Genomic DNA, 22,256 nt, shown 5'->3' on the forward strand with positions numbered 1-22,256 from the left:
AATTCTATATTTGGTACACCATCCTTTTGGAGCCTTAAAAGCACTAGCTTTTACGAGCTATTAATAACACGATATAACACTAGTTTCATGCCGTAAACAGCATTTCATGACTGTTATCGTTCGGTATTTTTAATATAATTTCTACATAAATGGTTTGCATACAAATTTTACAGTCTCTATTTACTAAGCTGAGTCAAATAGAATAAAATAAAACTATTGGTTAGAGATAACATACAACTACTTAAAATCCAATCAGTCAATGGCTCGTTGCGGACTTTGGGCCGAAGGCAGTGCTGTCGTGGGTTCGGATCCTGGTCACTGCCACTAACATTTATCAGTACAGTCACAGAAAATATACTTGTGGTACAGTTCACCTTTGTACTGTACCGGCTCACTCCTTGCTTTGCTGTACCACGCACGGGCGCTTAGTCTATGTGGACGGGCAAATGCTAGGTTAAAAGAGACCGCCAACCTCTAAAAAAAATCAAAGCAGTAAAAAGTCCTAAGAAACATATTTAAGGATTTTATATTTAAGAATCAGCTTTAGTTGATTCAGTTCATTCGGTTGATTGGTTTATTGAAACTAAACTTTGCACTTGAATAATCTCTGAACTGATTTACCTTTTACCTTACGCTCTGTTTGGTAAGAAAATCGTTCTTCTGTTTTATTATAGGAGAAGATTTACTTCTTATATTTTCTCAACAAGTTTATCTGGTCTCTTTGGCATATTTTAAAGAGGATGTAAGTTGTGTAAGGTCCTTAACAAGAGTGGTGTTCTGTACCATATTTTAGTTCAAATATTTGACTCGTGTTAGTTAAATAAAAATCATTAAAAAGTATTTAGGTACCCTAAACAAACTATACAAATCAGAAAGTATTCGTTAATTATTAACAATGACTTAGATGGTTTAAATAAAAATACTTTATGTCAATACTTGACGAAAACCTTTAAGTTCTTAACCATGAACAACGACGATAATATATACAAGGCACGGACAGTGAGGGACAGTCGCCTTAAGTTTGTTTACTTAACGAGTATCTGTTTTGAATATAAATACTTCCTCTTAAACTAAGAGATACGAGAAGCATGAACTAAGAAAAGGAGATTGAAGACAGAACAGCAATGTATAACAACAGAGCCAAAGCTAAATCGATTTAGAATCTTTCTAAATTTCTTGTTATACATTCGTATTTTAACAATCTAAACATCCATGGAGTAATAATATAATCTGTCTCATTCCCAAAGTTTAGTTTAATTTCAACTGAACCTTAAATTATTAAATATGTACTTTTTCTGTATTTTATTTTTAGAGGTTGACGGTCTTTTTTAACCTTGCACATGTCCGTCCACATAGTCTATTGGCCCGTGAGTGGAACTTATGCAGCAAATCAAGGGGTGAGCCGGTACAATATTAGGGTGAACTGTACTGATAAAATGTTTATGACCAGGATCCGAACCCACAACATCGCTGTCTTGGGCCCCAAGTCTCGTTGCTACCGACGGAGCCATTGACTTCAATGCATGATATGTTGTAAATAATGAATCGGTATACCGTACGCTTCACTTAACTTGCAACATTCACAGCTTTTTGTAGTATGTATACATGTTTTATTCCTTAATAAATAGGGACATTCAACTATTTAGTCGTTATTTACATAGAAATTATTTAGTAATATTTTACTACATTGTATACATAGATGTGCCAGTGCCATTTAATGTATATAGTTGAACTAGATGATCCTTTGTATCGTTGGAAGTACACCATAAACTTAATAACCCATATAAAAACTTTAGAAAATCCACCATACAGTTCATGTTAACTACTCATATTTATTTGAAATTATTTTAATGTAAAAATGAATATATTATACACATGAAAATATAATACACAGAAATATCAGTAATACACTGTAAATTGAAGTAAAACCTAAATCATAGGTCCTTACAGAGAAATGTGAATCAATCTGACATAGGTTTTATACAAAAATAAAAATCGACATCATGTAGCATACTTACAAAATCTTTAATCTAAATATATAGATAAAAGATATCCATTTTCTACGAGGATTTATAATTATTGAAATTGAGTCACTCTTTATTTTCAACAAGATATGAAAGTTGTATAACTTTTTAGTAGGAAATGAGAAGCCGATAGGAATAAATCCGGACGAAAGTTGGCCATTGAAACTTTTGTATAGTTCCTGGAACTAAACTCTGTCAATTTAAATTTTAAGAAACTGTGATTTGGACACGCAACTAATCTTTAAATCGCACTATTTTGATTGTGAATTTACAATAATTATCTTTTGGATTAATTTAATTTCATTTGCAGTTATTTTACCCCAGCTACACTTCTACATCAGCAATTTAATACTGCTGAAAGATGAAATCTTGTAATATGTGGTAGTTATAAGTAATAAGGTTCAATGGCTATACCTCATAATCTTTCGAGGATTAACTTTTATTTTTATTTTAAATGAGTTAAAGTAAAAGATTCAACAGTTATATACTCAAAAATACAAAGAGTCTATTTTCAAGATATTATTTTGATTTTTATTTGTTTACATAGATGTTCATTAATTACTCGACAATATTGCAAACATTCTGGTTTTTTCCAATTTTTTTGCAATAAAACGTGCTCAACCATGACAAAGACTCCACCACATCAAAGGAGAATCTTTGGGGTTGTGGTGCAAAACATGACCAATATACTGACTGCAACTCTTTCCAATCTTGTTTTATGTGAGAGTACAATTTGTAACCAATAAAATGTATACAATCAATTTAAAAAATTAGAATTTTAATGCATACAATTCTCAACGCAACGTTTTATGTCATGGATGTAATTGTCTGTCACGTAAAACTTTAGTTGGAATTGCAAACAGCTTGAGCTCTTTAATTACTTTGATTGATTTACACCTCTAGGGTAATTTAAAAAGAAATCACGGTTCAAACGCACATAAAGTCGAAAAGGCTCTTGTGATTTAAGATATTACCATATGGTATTACTAAAAAATACAATATAGTAGGTATTGGTTGATGTATACATTTGGTTCCACTAGGTGATCAGTGACAATGAATACTTCTTAATTTCGCTTATAAAAGGATTTGCCCCAAACAATATTCTCAGCTATCTATTTAATATGTAATTGTATATTAGATTTTTTTTTATATTCTAAACAATATGAATCATTGTGATGGTATAATTAATTACATATTTATGTACATAACACATATATATTTTGGATACATGTATGTTATGTACAATTAAATTGTCAAAGTTATGATCTACGATGTTTTTCTAATATTGAATTATACATTTATACCGTATAAAATTGCAGTATTGAACTGTTAAACCATACTATCAAAGCCTTTGTTACCTCCTAACATTAATGTCGAAGTTTACTTATTCAGCTGAGGTAATCCCTAGGGCCTTTAAATATCCGCCTAAACAGTAGGTTCAACTTGATCTGCTCCCTAAAACGCCCTTTTCTCGTTTCTTTGTAACGTTCACATTCTATGAATAACTACTACTGATAACTCTTCTGACTTGAAATATAATTTTATTAATACGATTCATATTAAGGAATCAGGGTTTTTGTTAAGAATGTCACTTAGAATTAAAATATCTCCTCACAGACCTCAATAACATAACGTAGGAGAACCAAAAAAATAAAATTAACATGATTCGAACAAATATTTTTAAAATTACGAAGCCTGCTCTTTAAAAGTTTTACCATACCCGGCAACATGAATATTGACACTGTTGAACAAAGATGCGGCTATAAAAATGATGTGTACCAAGTACGCAGTAATAATTAAGAGTACACACGGTTAAACCTGTAATCAACTTCTGTGTTTGTTCTACAAAGTAGTTGAAAAGCATCAACATCCAATTTCACAATATTTACTGTGAGCAATCAAAATTCACAATCGATTTACTTGGCCCTTCGTAAACATTGATGTATTAAATTTTTAATAAGCTACTTTCATAAAAATCATTTTTTGTGTATGTGAAAATTGAACAATATTAAAGAAATATTACTATTAGACTATTTTATTTAACAACAACCACTTTTAATCAAATTACTGTTTGTTACGCTTGAATTATTTATATAACCCTCTAAGATTCATACGGTGTTTGAATTATTATTGTTTAAAGATAATATTAACATTACCAAAAAAAAATATTTCTTTAAAAATAAAAAAGCTGTAATATTGTAAGATACAACCAGTGATAGCGCAGTCAAAAGACTTAATTTCATACGTTTTCTGCTCAATTATTTTGTTTTCTTTAAAATTATAAATGCATTTTCTTTCATCAATAATTCATGTCAGTTACCTTGAAATTAACTAACACCCTTAACCACTTTAAAGTAATCTATAAATTTAATAGTAGATATAATTTTAAACATTTACTAGAAGGAATAATATTATTTTTAACACTGTTGCATAACATTTCATTTATGGTTTAAAAACACGAAATATTATTGACCTGGTGATTTTCAATACGATTTGCAAGGATATACATATCTTCAAAAATGTAAACGGACACATAATTAGCATAAAAAATACAAAAACTAACCTTGTCTGGACGATTTCAGAAAATGAACTTGCTAATTATAGAGACCCTTAGGATAAACAAGATAAAATCAAATAAAAATGTATGTTGTTTAGATTCGCTTACATAGTTATCCATTACAGGATAGCATAATAAAAACAGAAAAAAAATTTCTTAGACTGTAATAAATATTATTTTCCTACAGTTACCTAACAATGTATGTACATGTTCTCTCACTGATTTGAAAAAGCAATGTGGCCAATTCGCTCATCAGTGAGACAATGTTAACATTGTCTCACTCTAAATTTTTTGTCTCACTCACTCCAGATTTGCAACGTTAAGACACGAAATAGTGAGCACGTAACATGCAGACAAGGTCTTATGCGCGCGAAATAAGTTGGCAGCACTGGTTGTAAATCAGCTGGTCAGCTGGTTGTACTGTTGTATCATTAAATGTAATATTAAAAGTTCACTTCTGTGTAAAAAATATGTCACGTTTCTTTACCAATTTATTTGTTTTATGGTAATTGTAGGAAAAATATAATGTGCAACTCGAGTGCAAAGTGCAATTGCCTCACTCGAGAAACCATTCCTCACTCGCCTAAGGCTCGTGAGTAAGTATTTCTCTCGAGTGAGTCAATTGCTCCCTTTGCTCACTAGTTGCACAAATAACTAATTCCAGCAGCAAAGAATTCAATAAGTATTCAGCTCACTCATCTGGTGTGAATACTAGCACTAGTGTACAGTTTATTTCCCTCCAGAGGCTAAGCACACAACCGATAAGATATTCAAGGAACGGACCTGGACAACAGGGACAGTCGTCGTACATTTTATTGTTTACTTGCATACAAATACTTCGAATAAACACCTCTAATTGGTAACTCGTTGGACACAAATTAGTATCTGAAAATAGCTTTAAATATATAGCTGTGTTACGTTGTTTGTTTTCTTTACTTCTTTAAGTAATTTCTTTTATATGGAATTGTTATTAGTTCTTAGAACTATGACTAATTGGTTATAGCAATGGTAAAGTTTTAGTCTTTAATAAATTCATAGTTAATTTATATTTTATGTTTGAGTGTTTTATACACAATAGCTAATGTGTACTTAATTGTTTTGCCACTTTCACTGTACGTTCATGAATATAATCACAACTGTCCAAGTTTATATTCTGAATCTCCTATTTTATAAAATGTTTAGTGATCTTGTGAGCTTTAAATTCTTCGTAGGGTTTGTGTATTGTAATTGAACAACACTGTTCAATAACAAGGTTGTTGCCTTGGGTTAGCTCATTATGATTGGCGTTGACTCCAATAAGCATTCTTGGAATATTTATATAACAGAAGTAATTAGAATAAATTACACTTAGTTTGATTACTTAAAAACAAATACGTACGTTACAAACGTCAATTGGGGTAAATGTTTTAACAATATACATGTAACAATAATTATAATTATAAAGTGACCACTAATGTAGGAGTAAATAATTTGAATGAGGCAGGTTTTCCTAGCTTCTGAAATCCTGAGTTGATGCGTCTTCCGGGAGCAACTCACACGAGGGTCAGAAACAGCTGTTTTCCAATCTGCAGTATTTGCCAGGTGATGTACCATGAATAACAAAGGTCGCAAACAATTCGCAAAACAACAGCCATATTCAGCAGCTTGGGAAACCCACATGTACATTCCTGTTTTAAGAAATCCGACGACATTTGAATACTTAACTATCATTAGCTATTAAATAGTCCCTACTTATTCTTAAATTGAACAGCGTTGACACCTTTATTCAATTATATGTGAAAATCTCCTTACTTAGGTATGCCAGAAGGTGTAAAACGTAGTAGTTTTCCATGCTGTACATGTTTCGAACTGTTACAGCTCATCATCATCAGCACTTAACATTATTTACATGAATCCCATGAGGTGATGTTAGTCGGATATTTACAAACACATGTACGTACACACAAAAGTAAACATTATGCGAATATTTTAACGAATATTTACACATTTTCGAACACACGTGTGGATATAACCACAGAGAAGATTACTTCTCTGTGATCTAACAAAGGGTAAGAGATTCGTAGGCCTACTGAGGAAGCTGAGATACAGTGACGTCACGATCCAATGTTCCTCAGTCCTATACCAACCTCAGAGTCAAACTTGGTCACTTAATCAAATTATTGAATCTTTGATGTATTCGTCGTGTGCTGCAGTTCATTGTGAAATAATAATAATGTCTTTATTGCTCTCTGACAGTTTAACACTGTATAGCAAACGTCAAAGTTGAATACAATACATGGGGAGGCAGACCACCAACACATACTCTTACGGGAGTAAGTTTTCAACTAGAAACGTATAATAAAATTATTCCCCCCTAAATCACAAACGAAGAAATTAATGATCGAACAACATGGTTGTAAAAAAAAACTATTATTGAAAGTAGGACCTTTATTAATGTAATTTCTTTTAAAATTTGGCAAGGATAGCAATAAATTAAAATATATAAATCAATAAATTAAAATATCGTATACATGTTTAACAAAATATACTGAACAATAATAATTGTAACCACATTACAGTTCAATCGGTGACATACAGGATTTTTAAGGAAGTCACTGAATATAGATATGAAGCTATTGCAATCATAAATATATTGTATCAATAAAATAGATGCAGTTGCATGAAATTACATTGGAAAACGTATCTAATGGAGTTGTAAACCAGAAGTCTTACGTTGAAACTTGGCTTACATAAAGGCGAAATATTGCTGTAAAGATAATATAAACATAACCAAGGGGTTTATTGAGTAATACCGAGTTTACCTAGGAATACGTTTCACCCAAAAAATCACAAAAAGTAAAATTTTAACACCAAAACACTAATACAACTAGTTTTAGAGTATTTCCAATGTGCATGGTTTTTCTATAGAAGAGTTAATAGTAGTAAATATATTTCAATTAGTGTTATGTCGAAAAAAAAGTTTTGACATGTAGTGCAGAATATATATTTTTTTGTAGCACACAGATTCTTTTCATAGTAACTAAGTTTGACCTGCCTCATTCTATACAGGGTGTTTGGTAGTCAGTGTTGAACATTTTAAGCATTTTTTGCGTGAAAATTGCGATAAAAATAAGCAGTTTGGATGGTTACATCTCACTTTAAACATTATTAGATTTTGAAAAACTTCTTAGCAAAACTTCTATTACGATTTCGTTTTTTTACGTTGTTCACTGAAAATATCATTACATTGGATAAACAGTTGACAAAATGAGATTTTAATGGGCAAGGTCATGACATTTTGAAGGAACTAAAAATTGCGGTTTCCGGAAAGAAGAGTGAGATGAACTAGCCGAATTGCTTATTTTTTATACAATTCACTCGCATATAAATACAGTGCCTTAAAATCTTTTATGCTGATGCCAAGCATCCTGTATATATTTAAATACCTGCAACATTTACCGTAATAGCTTATTAGGTACAATAAATACAACATTGTTCTAATTAAACACATTGTGAGTGACGTGTCTACTACACTATCCGAACCAAGCACATGGTGATTTATACTACAGTACCTTGTATTACATATTTTAGATTATTTTCTACAGGAAAGTACAGTTTATGAACGGTAAATGTAATATGTATACAAAAATTGCACTAATTATGTGCCTTTCATTATATTTTATTTCACTAAATACTGTAGATCCTTCAATAGATTCGGGCAACGACAAGTAATTACTACTGTCACTGCTGGAAGGCGTTCTCAGATTAAATTGGATTAAGTCTTAGTCAATTCAATTCCACGATTTCGTTATGCTGCGAGTAAACTGAATTCTGTTTTCTTCATAACGATATTAATCGCTCTACTAGTTAGCTACGCATGTGGGTAACAATAATCAATTTTTTTTATAATTTCGCTAATTGCACTAATCGTAAACATGTTAAGTACAAAAATACTAGATGCTTCTAAGCAAACATTGGACATAGTTTTTGATATTTTGAACCTTAACTACTCGTCACTAGAGGGTATGCCCAATACGTTTATCTAAAATCATTGAACAAACCAGTGTTGACTAGTGATATGATTTTGTCACTGAAACTACAGTCTCTGGCTCATTAGCTTAGTTACTACTGCTGACCTGTTTAGTTCGGTAGGGTTTGTATTTGATAAATATATCGTGTTTGCATATAATAAATATCTTACCTCAGAACTTTACTGAACGATACTAGAGATTCATAAGTTTTAGAGTATTTTAGACCGTTTCCTTTTGGTACGTCACAGTTGTTTGATAAAAGTTATAATTGAACAGGTCCCCCTCCTGTAAGTATCAGTATTCTCATGAAATAAGTCATGTAGAATGTGTGTAAGGTGTAATCAATTATCGTTTACGTATTATATGCTCTGGTAACATAAACATCGACTTCGAAATATTTAAAACATATTTGAAGAGCATTATGTTGAAATTTATTTGTTACATGTAATACAATACTTCATAACTTGCATTGTATGAAGGAATAATAAAGATTATATCTCAATACTAACAATTCAAAGAATGATTAGTAAATTACTAAACATTCTTTAAATAGTTGGTTATGAGTTTAGTAAAGAAAATTAACGAAATGTATTAAAAATTACCCTTTTCAACATACAGACTCCTGACTCCTTAAGAAGAAGGTTTCACCTGTTCTTACCAGTGCTATTATTTTGGTCAATGGAATGTTATTATACGACGGTACTTTATTCTAATCAAGAACAATGAGAGATCCAGTTTTAATTTATTGAGTTGAATATTATATCAAGGCAAAGTTTGACTTAGCTTTTAAATATGTTTTAGTTAATGAACGTTTAGAAGTACAACATCATTAAGTTAGTTTCTTTTTAATCTGTTATAGGCAATTAAAATATTGTATTATAGTTTTTTACAATACACACAGTTCTTTCCCTCTTGTACTTTTTTTGTTTATGTTCAGCATGTACTAAATATTTCACCGCTAAGAAAAAAAATTAACAGCTGATAAAGCTGGTTTACGCAATGTTTCAAGATAATGCGTAATATTAGAGTACCGTTAATATGGTTACTGGGTGCTTTTACTGTTGGGTCTACCGGTTCATCAATGATACTGTAAACTATAGTGCAACAGTAGTTCTGCAGCCTATACACCACAGTTGCCACACCATTATCTTGACTGATTGTGTTCATTCACTACCTTGGCTGCAGTACAGTGAAATAAGATCAATGTAACATAGTTCCGCAACATATATACCACAGTTTCCACACCATTATCTTGACTGATTGTGTTCATTCACTACCTTGGCTACAATACAGTGAAACAAGATCAATGTGACGTAGTTCTGCAGCCTATACACCTCAGTTGCCACACCATTATCTTGACTGATTGTGTTCATTCCCTACCTTGGCTACAATAGAGTGAAACAAGATCAATGTGACGTAGTTCCGCAGCGTATACACCACAGTTGCCACACCATTATCTTGACTGATTGTGTTCATTCCCTACCTTGGCTACAATAGAGTGAAACAAGATCAATGTGACGTAGTGCCGCAGCCTATACACCACAGTTGCCACACCATTATCTTGACTGATTGTGTTCATTCCCTACCTTGGCTACAATAGAGTGAAACAAGATCAATGTGACGTAGTTCCGCAGCCTATACACCACAGTTGCCACACCATTATCTTGACTGATTGTGTTCATTCCCTACCTTGGCTACAATAGAGTGAAACAAGATCAATGTGACGTAGTTCCGCAGCGTATACACCACAGTTGCCACACCATTATCTTGACTGATTGTGTTCATTCCCTACCTTGGCTACAATAGAGTGAAACAAGATCAATGTGACGTAGTTCCGCAGCGTATACACCACAGTTGCCATACCATTATCTTGACTGACTGTGTTCATTCCCTACCTTGGCTACAATAGAGTGAAACAAGATCAATGTGACGTAGTTCCGCAGCGTATACACCACAGTTGCCATACCATTATCTTGACTGACTATGTTCATTCCCTACCTTGGCTACAATACAGTGAAACAAGATCAATGTGACGTAGTGCCGCAGCCTATACACCACAGTTGCCACACCATTATCTTGACTGATTGTGTTCATTCACTACTTTGGCTACAATACAGTGAAACAAGATCAATGTGACGTAGTTCCGCAGCGTATACACCACAGTTGCCATACCATTATCTTGACTGACTGTGTTCATTCCCTACCTTGGCTACAATACAGTGAAACAAGATCAATGTGACGTAGTTCCGCAGCCTATACACCACAGTTGCCACACCATTATCTTGACTGATTGTGTTCATTCACCTTAGCTAAAATACAGTGAAACATGATTAAAGTGACGTATTTCACATTATATACACCATTATTTTGCTGCCACACCATTATTTGGACAAAATTGCATATATTTTAACTTGAATACAAGCAAATGCATCAATGGTTCATTTCCAAAAGTAATTGTTTAAAATAATAATTTAGGTACATTTCATTCATTTGTAACATCTCACGAAATAGTTTATCCAAAAAATCAATATATTTGTGTTTTTAATGTCAAATTGATTCCTCCATTTCAGATTGTAATCAATGTTACAAACCTGTCCGTCCATCGTTAACAATCTCGGCTAATGGTTTTGATCATTACTGCTTCTTACACAACTTTTTTTGTAAAGTTATCATGTCTAAAAAAATATTAACTAATATGTAGTTTTAAGCTTAAGGGAGCTATTATTCATATTTATACACTTTTAAGTTTATTTGCATGCAGATTGTTTTATGAATGAGTAGTTTCATTCATTGCCTACGAACCTATAACAATACTATGTTTTTTTTTACTTTCTTCCCCTATACCATAGTATATGGAGAAAGTATTGTTTTCGTAAACATTTTCGTTTTGGGTCCCCCTGGACCCAAAAATATGGTTTTCCAAGTGATGTCTGTGTGTCTGGATGTGTACAGAGCTAGAGACTCGATTTCGATGAAATTTGGTATGTAGGTTCTAATCCATGGTATCTCCAGGCATTTTTTACATTTTTTTTTAATTTAGATTTTTAATGGTGATTTTCCCCTTAAAAAGCCATAAAAAAACCCGGAAAAATCGGTTTTTCTCAAAAATGGCCCAAAAGATTTGGATAAAAATTTAGTATGTTGTAGCCCCTTTAAATTCTGAACAAAATGGTACAAATCCCATTTCTGTAAAATTTATGGTTCAAAAGTTATGGTAAATTATGTTATTTTCCCATAAAAACCCCATAAAATAACGGAAAATCAGATTTTCTCAAAATTGGCTCGAACGATTTTGATAAAAATTTAGTATGTTATAGTCCTTGAAATTCTGAAAAAAATTTTACGAATCCCATTTCCGTATATTTACTCCCACTGCTTACACATGATAAAGGTTGTTGACAAACTTATGGGAGAAAGTATGTGTCAGAATGCTGATACCGTTTATTTTAACGTGACTTAAAACATATAAGGATTGATAGACCGGTTGATTTCGGATACATGTTAAGGATTTGTACACTATAGGGAAATCACCTGCCAACGATAATCAGATTGGTATGCATTACTTGTTTGGAACATGTTTTGTTTACATGATAATTCTTATAATGTCATCCGTAATTTTATGTTTTAGCATTGAAACAGAAAACAAAACATTGTATTATAAAGGCCTTAGGGAAATATGTCTGCACAGGTGCAAGGGTAAACAGTAAAACCAATTCTTGTATCTCCAGATTACACTTGAGTTCAACATATTACAACTATGTTACACTTTAACGCAGTAGATTACAAAGTGGCGTGGACTATTTTATTAGTTTACCCTATTCAAGTCTTATTTTATCTGTTTCCATTACAAAAATAACTACCTATTTTCATTGATACATTTTCCATTAGTTGAATACGTTATGTATTGATTTCTTTTGCATCCTACCCCTGTATTTATTTCACTTAAGTCTAAGCGGTACTCTGTAATAATTTGAACACCACAAAAACAGATGAAGCTACACATTAATGAGCTTAGTTTGGATTGCACACGTACGGGAATCAAACTCGTGCATGTAGGAAGACCTCAGCGCTACACTTGTCAGTGTAACACCTTAGCCAACTGATCTACCTAGCCACCGTTGGCCGACCGGGTAGTTTGCAGTTATAAGCAAGCTCACTACAACACTAGCACTCGTTGGTCTGATTTGACGAACTCCTTGAACGCCAGTGGGTTAGCAGCACGACTGCTACTTTTAATCATTCACTACGAATGTTAGTTTTTTTTTATAACTTTGATGTCACTTTTCTCATTTATCCCACTTATCCTAGAGTATTGAAATTTTTTCCTCATATTTTATTCATAATATACTAGCTCTTACCAAAATGATTTTGATTTATTCAACTCACAAGTCTTTATAAATAAATTTAATTACAAATTTTCTAGTTCAACTTGTCTAGTCACATCAGACAGACGTTACAGTAATCCTATAGCTTTTACAAACAATGTGTCATGAACGGTTCAATTTCAGTCTTTTGCTACAGGCAACTCATTATAGCTCTTTATAAACTGCTATTTTCGCCAGAAACTAAATTGGAATTAATTAAGCTTCACTCAAATGAACTAACTACATCGTTGATGTTTTTTCAGTATAATAAATAAGGAGAATTATATTCTTATTTACTCAATTTTGGAGGGTATGATATAATTATTTCATTAGTTATCTTTGAGTTGTAAATTCTGAAAAAAAAACAGCCATTTGCTTCGGAGAGTGACGTCATCTGCACAATGTCGTCTGCAGTTCTTCTGGTCCAGACATCTTAGCAAAAGTAAACTTGTCTTACGCCACAGAAAAACAGTTAATTAATATAGATTACAGATTTAAGTTCTTCTAAAATTGTTAAAATCATAATGTAACTACCTACATTGACAATTGATTATAAATAGGAAATTACGCAAGCTTTTGTTATAATGTCCTATCTCAACTGAGAAAAACAATTTCTGAAGATCAAATGGTAATTAAGATAAAACTTGAAATGTTTGGGAAAAGTTGCAGACGTATCGGCCGCGGGCTTGTTTTATCCAAACCACAAGAGATTGTTGTAAATCTAATTATCTTCATTATTTTGTCTGAAAGTTCCTCTTCTTTGGAATATAGAATAATAATGAGTCACCAATAGTTGTTTTACATACAGTTTCTTCAATACATAGTAGGCAATTGCTGTTAAGGTGTGTACCAATCAGCGGTAAAAATAAATATGGCAAACTATTTACTTTATTTTATTTATGATTAAATTATAATGTGCACATTAGCAACCTCTTTCACCTTTATTCACCTTAATATTACTGCAAACTATCTTAATTCAAATGTAGGACAGAAAACCTTTATTATATCCACTTAAAATAATTGATATTTTATGTATTTTTTATTATGTTTCACGTTCTAATAAACATATATAACATATAACATTACCAAATTCATGATTGATAAATATATGTTTTTCAAAATTAGACTTACTTTTGAAATTCTTTCTGATATATATTTACACTAGCTGTAACCCGCGGTCTTTGCCCCGTTTAACTTCTTAATTTTCAAGATTATCTCGTTCGCATGGCTCAATCACGTCCTGGTTGAAGTTTGTTCGCTACGCTCACTCACCTTTAGGTTGGAGCTCGTTCGCTACGCTCACTCACCTTTTGGTTGCAAATTAGCTGTTGTCATAAATGTAAAAGAAATAATAGTGCTGCACCCTGTTGGTAATCCTTGTAACTTTAATGCTATTGAACATCATAGAACAGAACCAACTTGTTTAATTGAAACAGCTGTTAAGATTCAATAATTCCATTTCTCATAAGGTTAACATGGGAAACTCCAGAGCCACTGGGGCGGAGCCCGAAAGGATTTTTGAAATAAGAATATGCCTATATGTTAATCGGGAATGTGAGCTATCATCATGCCAAATTTCAGCCCATTCCGACCAGTATTTTTCGTGTGCACTTGTCACAAACATACATCCATACATCCATACATCCAAACTTTCTCATTTATAATATTAGTAGGATAAATTTCTTCGTTTAAAACAAACTTTGGTATTTGTTGGGTCGAGTGTTACTTCGAAGTGGGAAAGAAAAGGGTCAAGTAAAGTATACTCGGAATGTAATAATATTTAAATGTAGTTCTAGGAGGGGGAAGCGTTGATAAAGGTATAAATTACTCTTCAAAGCTGTAATTTTATTCAGTATTTTATCAAATTATAAATAATTCAACTATATTCTACGTTGCACTTGAGTGTGCCACCTTAATTTGAGATTATAAAAATAAAGTAAAATGAATAAACGAACAATATTTCACATTTTTAACGTCAATTTTGGTATTCAAAAAAAAAACTGTCCTCTTAGTGTAGGCCTATATATATATATATATATATATATATATATATATATTTTAAAATAACTCTCTTGAATTTTAAAATTTTTTTAGGAAATGTCTAACTAGGAACTACACTTTAACTTAACTTAAAACTTAAACTTTCTTAAAGCAGGAAGAGTTGTTATGTACGGTGTGTCTGAAGATAATCTTAAGTGCAACTTGATGAGGTAGAAGCTAATGTAGTTACATGTAGTGTCACAAGATGTTGATAATGAGTGTAGCATTTGAGATTACGTTGCATCCTCAGAAGCACATTGAGTTACTTACACAAATTGATTAAATAATCTCACAAAACCTAACAGTAAATATTGTTTTGTAAATAAGAAGAAATAATTGTGCAGTTTTAAACAGTAGTAAAACTTAGTGTAAATATCTTAAACGCATTTCACAACCTTAAACAAAACAAAATAGTTCACTTACACAATTAATCAACCGATACAACCTAACCCAAAACATGTAGGGCCTATAAAAGATTTTTTAAATGTTTGAGATGGTTTTATATGCTATACATAGCATTAAAAAAGTGTAGAGTAAGAGTTGTAGTTGACTGTATGTGGAATTTTTACATTTTTTGAATATAGTTCGTCATGGGAGTCTTGATATATTGCTGGAGTAGAAATCTCCAAATTTTTCTGCAATTCCCATGGAATATTGATTATCACATCTTAAACTATCTTACAATCGTTGTCATTTGTTTTTTTTTCGGCAAAGGAGGATCAATGATATACAGGTGTTATCACTTACAATACAGCAAGACTTTGAAATATATACAATATAATGTACGGATTGCGATAAAATTAAGATAGACTTGAATGTAACTTGATAAATAAGAGACTAATGGAGTTACATGGAGTGTAACAAGCTGTCAGATAATGTGAACAACACTTGAGATGATGTTGAGAACTACCTCAGAACTACCTTGAGTTGCTTATATGTGAATAAGATTAAGGTAAATGAGAACCGCATTGAGTTATCTTATTTAAATAAATTAATTAAATAAGTGTTGCATTATTTTTAAGGGCAATGGAATGAATGTAATGTAAAAACATCTTCAACATGAAGACAGAATTGAAAAATAAGTTAAATAAACTATTACGATTAGCCAATCAGTAAAATAATTAGACCTGAGGCTCATAAGATTTATATCAATTAAGAAAATAAAAATAAAAGAATTTAGGAAGATTTATGGTTAGCCTTTGAACACTATTTGAAAACTATGATAAATATTTTATTATAAGTGATTCGGTGATAGGGGCTTTATATTATGAGATTGAGGAAAAGTCTTTTTAAATATTCATACAATGCAAAAAATATGTAAATTGAAGATTACATTTTAAAATATATCTTATATTCCTTGTCATTTCTTTGAAGCTGAAGATTTAAATCAGATCGTATTTCTAAGAACTTTCTAATTTAAGAAATTTTTACTTAAAATTTTATGTTTTCTTTATATACAGAAGGTTATCTTTTTTAGGTATGCAATAAACTGTACATTCTTTACTCGTCTATTTAAAACTAAACAAAATTTTTACAAAAATGGTTATGATAAAAGGAATAACTATTTGTTCAACTAGTTATTCCTTATAGTTCTGTTATGTTAAAGTTATGTTTTCATTACATGAAAACATGGATATGTCTAGGAATAGTTCTGTTGCGGTAGCGCTGCTAACTCGTGGTAATTATACAGAGGCAATAGCATTTACATCGACATGGGCCTAGAAACTTTGTAGGTTTACAGAAACATGTTTCATTATGAGATACAAGTTAAATATAATGATATTCAAATCAAGAACAATCTCTTACGTTAACAACCGCGATAACTAACTGTTTTATGGCATTGTCAATTTAGTTAATTCATAAAAACTGTAGAATGTGAAAATACTTTGATATGAAAACGTATATACTGTAAGAAAGTTTCGAACGACATCCAAGCAGAACCTTTCGACTTGCTTTTTAGTTTTGTAATGCAGAGTTGAACACAAACTTTCCTTATTTGGCCCATTTTCAACGTAATAAAATAAAAATAAAAACATTGTTCTTCGAGTAAAGTTTTCTTATACTAAGTCTGCAATATTGAACTAAATTATCGTTTTACTGTATTAGTGTATTCCCAATCGTTTGGCGAAAAACAAAATTTTAGACTACTAGTACTAGAACCTTAACAACTAAACAAAAACGTACATGTTAATATTACTTTAGAGCAAATAATTTGTCTTAAATACAAATAAAATTACTAACTCATAGTAAACAAATTACCCAGAATAAATATTATCGGAATGTAAACACAGTGTCTCAAAGCATTTTATCACAATAGTTTTTATAAGAACCATACTATGTATTGGGCATACAACTATTACATGATCAAGAAGTCCAAGATTGTTAATATATTCTTCATCAAGGAACCATCAAGCAGGGTAAGAATAATTATAATGTGGAAGTACCAAGAATATATTACAAGACACGATATACAAATACAAGTCCAAGATGAGATGTTTTAAGGAATATGCCTGCATGTCTTGATGAAAACATCCTCTAGTCGTTCTCATTAAAATACATTTCCTTGTAAACTCCTTTTACTTGTGATTGACCTTGTTAAAGTAATAATTTAGTCTTAACTCAAGTCCGTACTTTTCCTAATGATATGAAACGTAGTTTTTCCGCACTTATAAAACGTATATAAAATCCTTATTCTAAGTTGTTACGAATATATCTTTCATTATCCAGAAGACTTATGACGCTTTTATAAACTGGATATCGCATATTTCCGATTCGATGAGCACTATTAGTGTCATGTTTTATTTAATGGAAACCCTTTCTTTTTTTGGTACTGACTTCCTACTTACCTCAAACAATCCGCATAGAATAAATCTTTGAGTATATTTCTTGACAAGATTATATACAATGATAATGATCTTGATTTATCTTTAGTAATTACGTAACACGCTCAATATCTAAAGAAGTAGTGATGTATGAATAGAATAAAATCACAGTCAGTAGCTTATTCTCCAAATACGACTCCAACAGACTGGGGTAATTTTTTTCACAGACTAAAAATTTGCACAGAGAAATAAATCCTGTTTGTAATCTTAGATCTAACAAAAAACTTATATTGTAAGGGTAATGTTTTCAACAATCAGCAGGCATTTATTTAGAAATCAAGAAATTATTCCCATGCCTCATAATCGCAATTTAGTGTTGGTTACTTATTATGAATTAGTAATCATAATTGATCTCTAGAACCCCATTATATCAGAAACCAGGAACATTGACACTACACCAATTTCCTCAGGGTAATAATCATACTTTGTAAGGGACCTCAATATCTTTAATTATGTTCAAAATAAAATTACAAGTAAAAAAGTACGACACAAGCTATTGTAATCCTAGGTAAACCACACTAGAAACATATTCATATTATTTACAACACGATTTAATTTTAAACTGATAAGTTAATAAACACTTACTTTAATTATAGTTTGGTTAGTAACACGTCATCAAGTACTTTAAAATATTTGAAATGCGTTTCATTAAACAGACCAGCTATCCCGTTCCAAAATGTTCGCTTTGATGTGGCAGCCTCTTTCGCTTCTTAAGGGGATCCGCCAACTCTAAGCCTAATTTTCTTATTTCAGCTAATATTTTCATTTTTTCTCTCATTTTTAGTTATTTAGCGTTTATAATAGGATTATGACAAAATTTTTTTATATATACCTACCTACATATATATTTGTTCTATTTCTTATACAAGAATATTATTCACACATCTTGCTTGAACAAACTCTATTTTCAAACTAAACTAATGTTTACAAAAACATCTGACAACAAACATATTTAAACACATGATAAAAGAACAGACTTAATACAACATCCCGCTTCAAGATGTCCACATCTTTATGAACCTCAGTACCGCCTCGGTTTCTTAATGGACCTTCCGTAACGGGTTACTGTGCCAGCTCCTGGACGATCACGTGAGTTGCATGGACGATTAAGGACCATGGATGAACAGTTTGAAAGAATTCCATCTCCTCCGTAGTACGGTGCAGGAACTAAGAACTTCCTGTTTCGGCGAATAGTTCTCTTGTCAGTTTCCACAAGGTAGGAACGTGGTTCGTTCAATTTCCTGACTACCTTACCGTGTCGACGTAGATCTGTGATCCATACCATGCTTCCAACTTCTAATTCACTTAAACCACTCGCTCCATGTCGTTTATCAAATTGTATCTTGTACTTATTCTGGTACTTATTCTCCCTCTCAAGAAAATTCTTATTTTCCACAGGATTTCCAACCAAAGTAGATGGAAGATTGTCTCTTAATTTCCTTCCAAACATAAGTTCAGATGGGGAAAAGCCGGTTTCAAGAGGTGAGGTCCGGTAAGAAAGTAGGGCAAGTTCAAATTTATCCTTGTTTTTCTTCATTAGCCCTTTTGCTACTTTCACAGCTGCTTCAGCTGCCCCATTTCCCTGATGGTGGTGGGGACTACTTCTGAATGTGGAGAACCCCCACTCCTTTGCAAACAATTTAAATTCACTTGAGTCAATATGGTGAAATTGTGTCCCACTATTTGAATAAACACGTTGAGGAATTCCAAAACGTGAAAATGTGGTTTTGCAAACCCGAATCACATCTGAAGCCCTCATTCGATGCATTTCCTCGACTTCAAAGTATCTTGAGTAGTGATCCACGATAACCATATACCACTTGTCTTCGTGTTTGAACAAGTCAACAGACACATTTTGCCACGGGTAATCCGGGACAGTTCTCGGAATCAATGGTTCACTGTGATTAGTTGAGTTCTGAATACACACTGGACACGATTTGATTTTCCTTTCTATTTCTTGAGAAATTCCAGGCCACCACATGGTTCCCAAAGCACGTTTCCTTGTTTTTGTGATTCCCAAGTGTCCACTGTGAAGCCTCTCGAGCATTTCCGCTCGTAGTTCTTGAGGTATTATCATCCGAGTTCCTCGAAGCAATAGCCCATCAATACAACTTAACTCGTCTTTCACATTAAAGTACTCTTGAATCTCATTAGGTAAACTTGATTTTACAGGCCATTCGTCTAAAATTTGTAACTTAAGTTGTGCACAGATTGGATCTCTCATTTGTGAGTGAAGTACCTTTGTCACATTTTCATCTGTAGTGTTTATACTAATCAGACTGATTTCGTGGACGAAGGCTTCCACTTCTTCGGTCAATTATTCGCCATCTTCGTCAGCCGGAATAGGACTTCTTGATAGTAGATCTGCTATGGCAAGGTCTTTTCCTGGGGTCCAGGTCATGCGATAATCGTATCTCATCATACGCATTCGGAACCGCTGTAGCCTCGGTGAGAGCTCGTCCAAATTTTGTGTTTTGAAAATTGAGACAAGCGGTTTGTGGTCGGTCTCAATTGTGTACATTTTACCCATCAGGAAACATTTCAAACGGTCACTTGCCCATGTGCACGCAAGCGCTTCTCTCTCAATGTTACTGTAGTTTTCTTCAGCAGGCGTTAGAGTCCGAGATAAATATGCCACAGGTTTCTTGTTTTCTCCTTCAACTTGAAGTAAAACCGCTCCAAGACCTTTTTTTGAAGCATCGCAAGAAAGAATCGAGGGTTTTTGCGGATCGTAAACAGTCAAACATGGCTCTGATGATAAAATCTGTTTTACTGTGACAAAAGCGTTTTCTTGAGCTGGTCCCCAAAAGAAATCGTTTTTAGTCTTTAACAAGCTCGTAATTGGCTCCAAAATCTCACTGCGGTTCGGAATAAATTTTGCCAGAAAAGTAATCATGCCCATGAATCTTTGTACTTCATTAGCGTTTCTTGGAGCTGGTAAGTCCACAATCGCTTGTACCTTGCTTGGATCAGGCTTGATTCCGTCCTTAGACAGCACAAACCCCAGAAATGTCACAGTCTTCTTGCAGAACTCCGACTTCTGCTTATTCAAGGTGATTCCATTAGCTTGCACTCTCTCTAGAACGGCCCTAAGACACTCGTCGTGTTCTTCTTTCGTTCTTCCCCATATCAGACAGTCGTCAATGTGCACTAAACAGTTCTTTGCCCCTTCTAAAGCTTTTGACATGCGGCGCTGAAACTCTTCAGGAGCGGACGTAATTCCAAAAGGTAACTTACGGAATTTATACCTCCCAAAAGGGGTGATAAATGTTGTGTAATCTTGTGACTCCTCTGCAAGGTTCAGTTGCCAGAACCCGGAATTCGCATCGATCTTGCTGAAGTACTTGGCTCCCGCGATCTCGGCCAATGAAAGTTCGATCTTTGGGATAGGATAAAACCGATGTTTCACACTGTTGTTGAGTTTGGATAGGTCTACGCAGATCCTAACCCCACCTCCCTTTTTTGCGCAAACTACCATTGGTGCGAACCAATCAGTCGCGTGTTCAACTGGAACAATCACTCCTTTCTCAAGCATATCGTCTAACTGCTCTTTCACCTTGGTTTTTAAAGGTATTGGTACAACCCTGGGGGTGGATATAGCGTAAGGAACTGCATTCTCCTTCATTTCAATCTTGTACTCTCCTTTCATATTTCCCAGCCCTTGAAATAAATTAGGATACTTAGTAGCCCAGTCAATATCATGTGAATCTACAGAAAAAATTCTCCTCACCAGGTTCAGCTCTTCACAGGAACGTCTGCTAAGAAGTGGAACAGTGATCTCCTCAGAAATATACGCAAGATCATAAACTGATACACCCTTATGTTCAAGCTTTAGCCTTAAAGTTCCCAAAATATTGATTCGTTCTTTCTTCTTTGCGCTAAACACAGGGGATTTGCACTTTCCTAGAGGCAGAGTCTTAATAAAATCACCAAGAACTCCTACTGGAATCATGGTTACATCAGCTGCTGTGTCAAGTTTAAATTTTATAAGACCTAAATCTTGGTTTCCACAGCTTGCTTTTACCTCCTGGACCCAGGCTTTGTCACTACTGTCTATATTCCCTATGAAAATCTCAGGAACCTGTTGATAACCACTGTCTGAATCTTGCTGTTCGATTTCTTTAACAACGTTTTTGTTTTTTCTCATCCACTTTTCGCGGGAGGGACAACATCGAAAAAAATGTCCAATCTCGGAACATTTGTCACATTTGGCTTTCCTAGCAGGGCATTCGGCCAGTGATCCGTGCCAGTTATAACCACATTTCCTGCACTTTTTTCTCATAGCATCCTCGGTGAATTTCTGTTCACCAGCTCTTTCAGACAGATTTGTTTTACCGACTTGTATTTACGTTTGATTCACCATAAAAACATTAGTATTG

Source organism: Macrosteles quadrilineatus, unplaced genomic scaffold (assembly GCF_028750875.1).
Source record: "Macrosteles quadrilineatus isolate MER2022 unplaced genomic scaffold, UCM_ALF_1.0 Scaffold_8__2_contigs__length_117827958, whole genome shotgun sequence".
Taxonomy (NCBI): Eukaryota; Metazoa; Arthropoda; class Insecta; order Hemiptera; family Cicadellidae; genus Macrosteles; species Macrosteles quadrilineatus.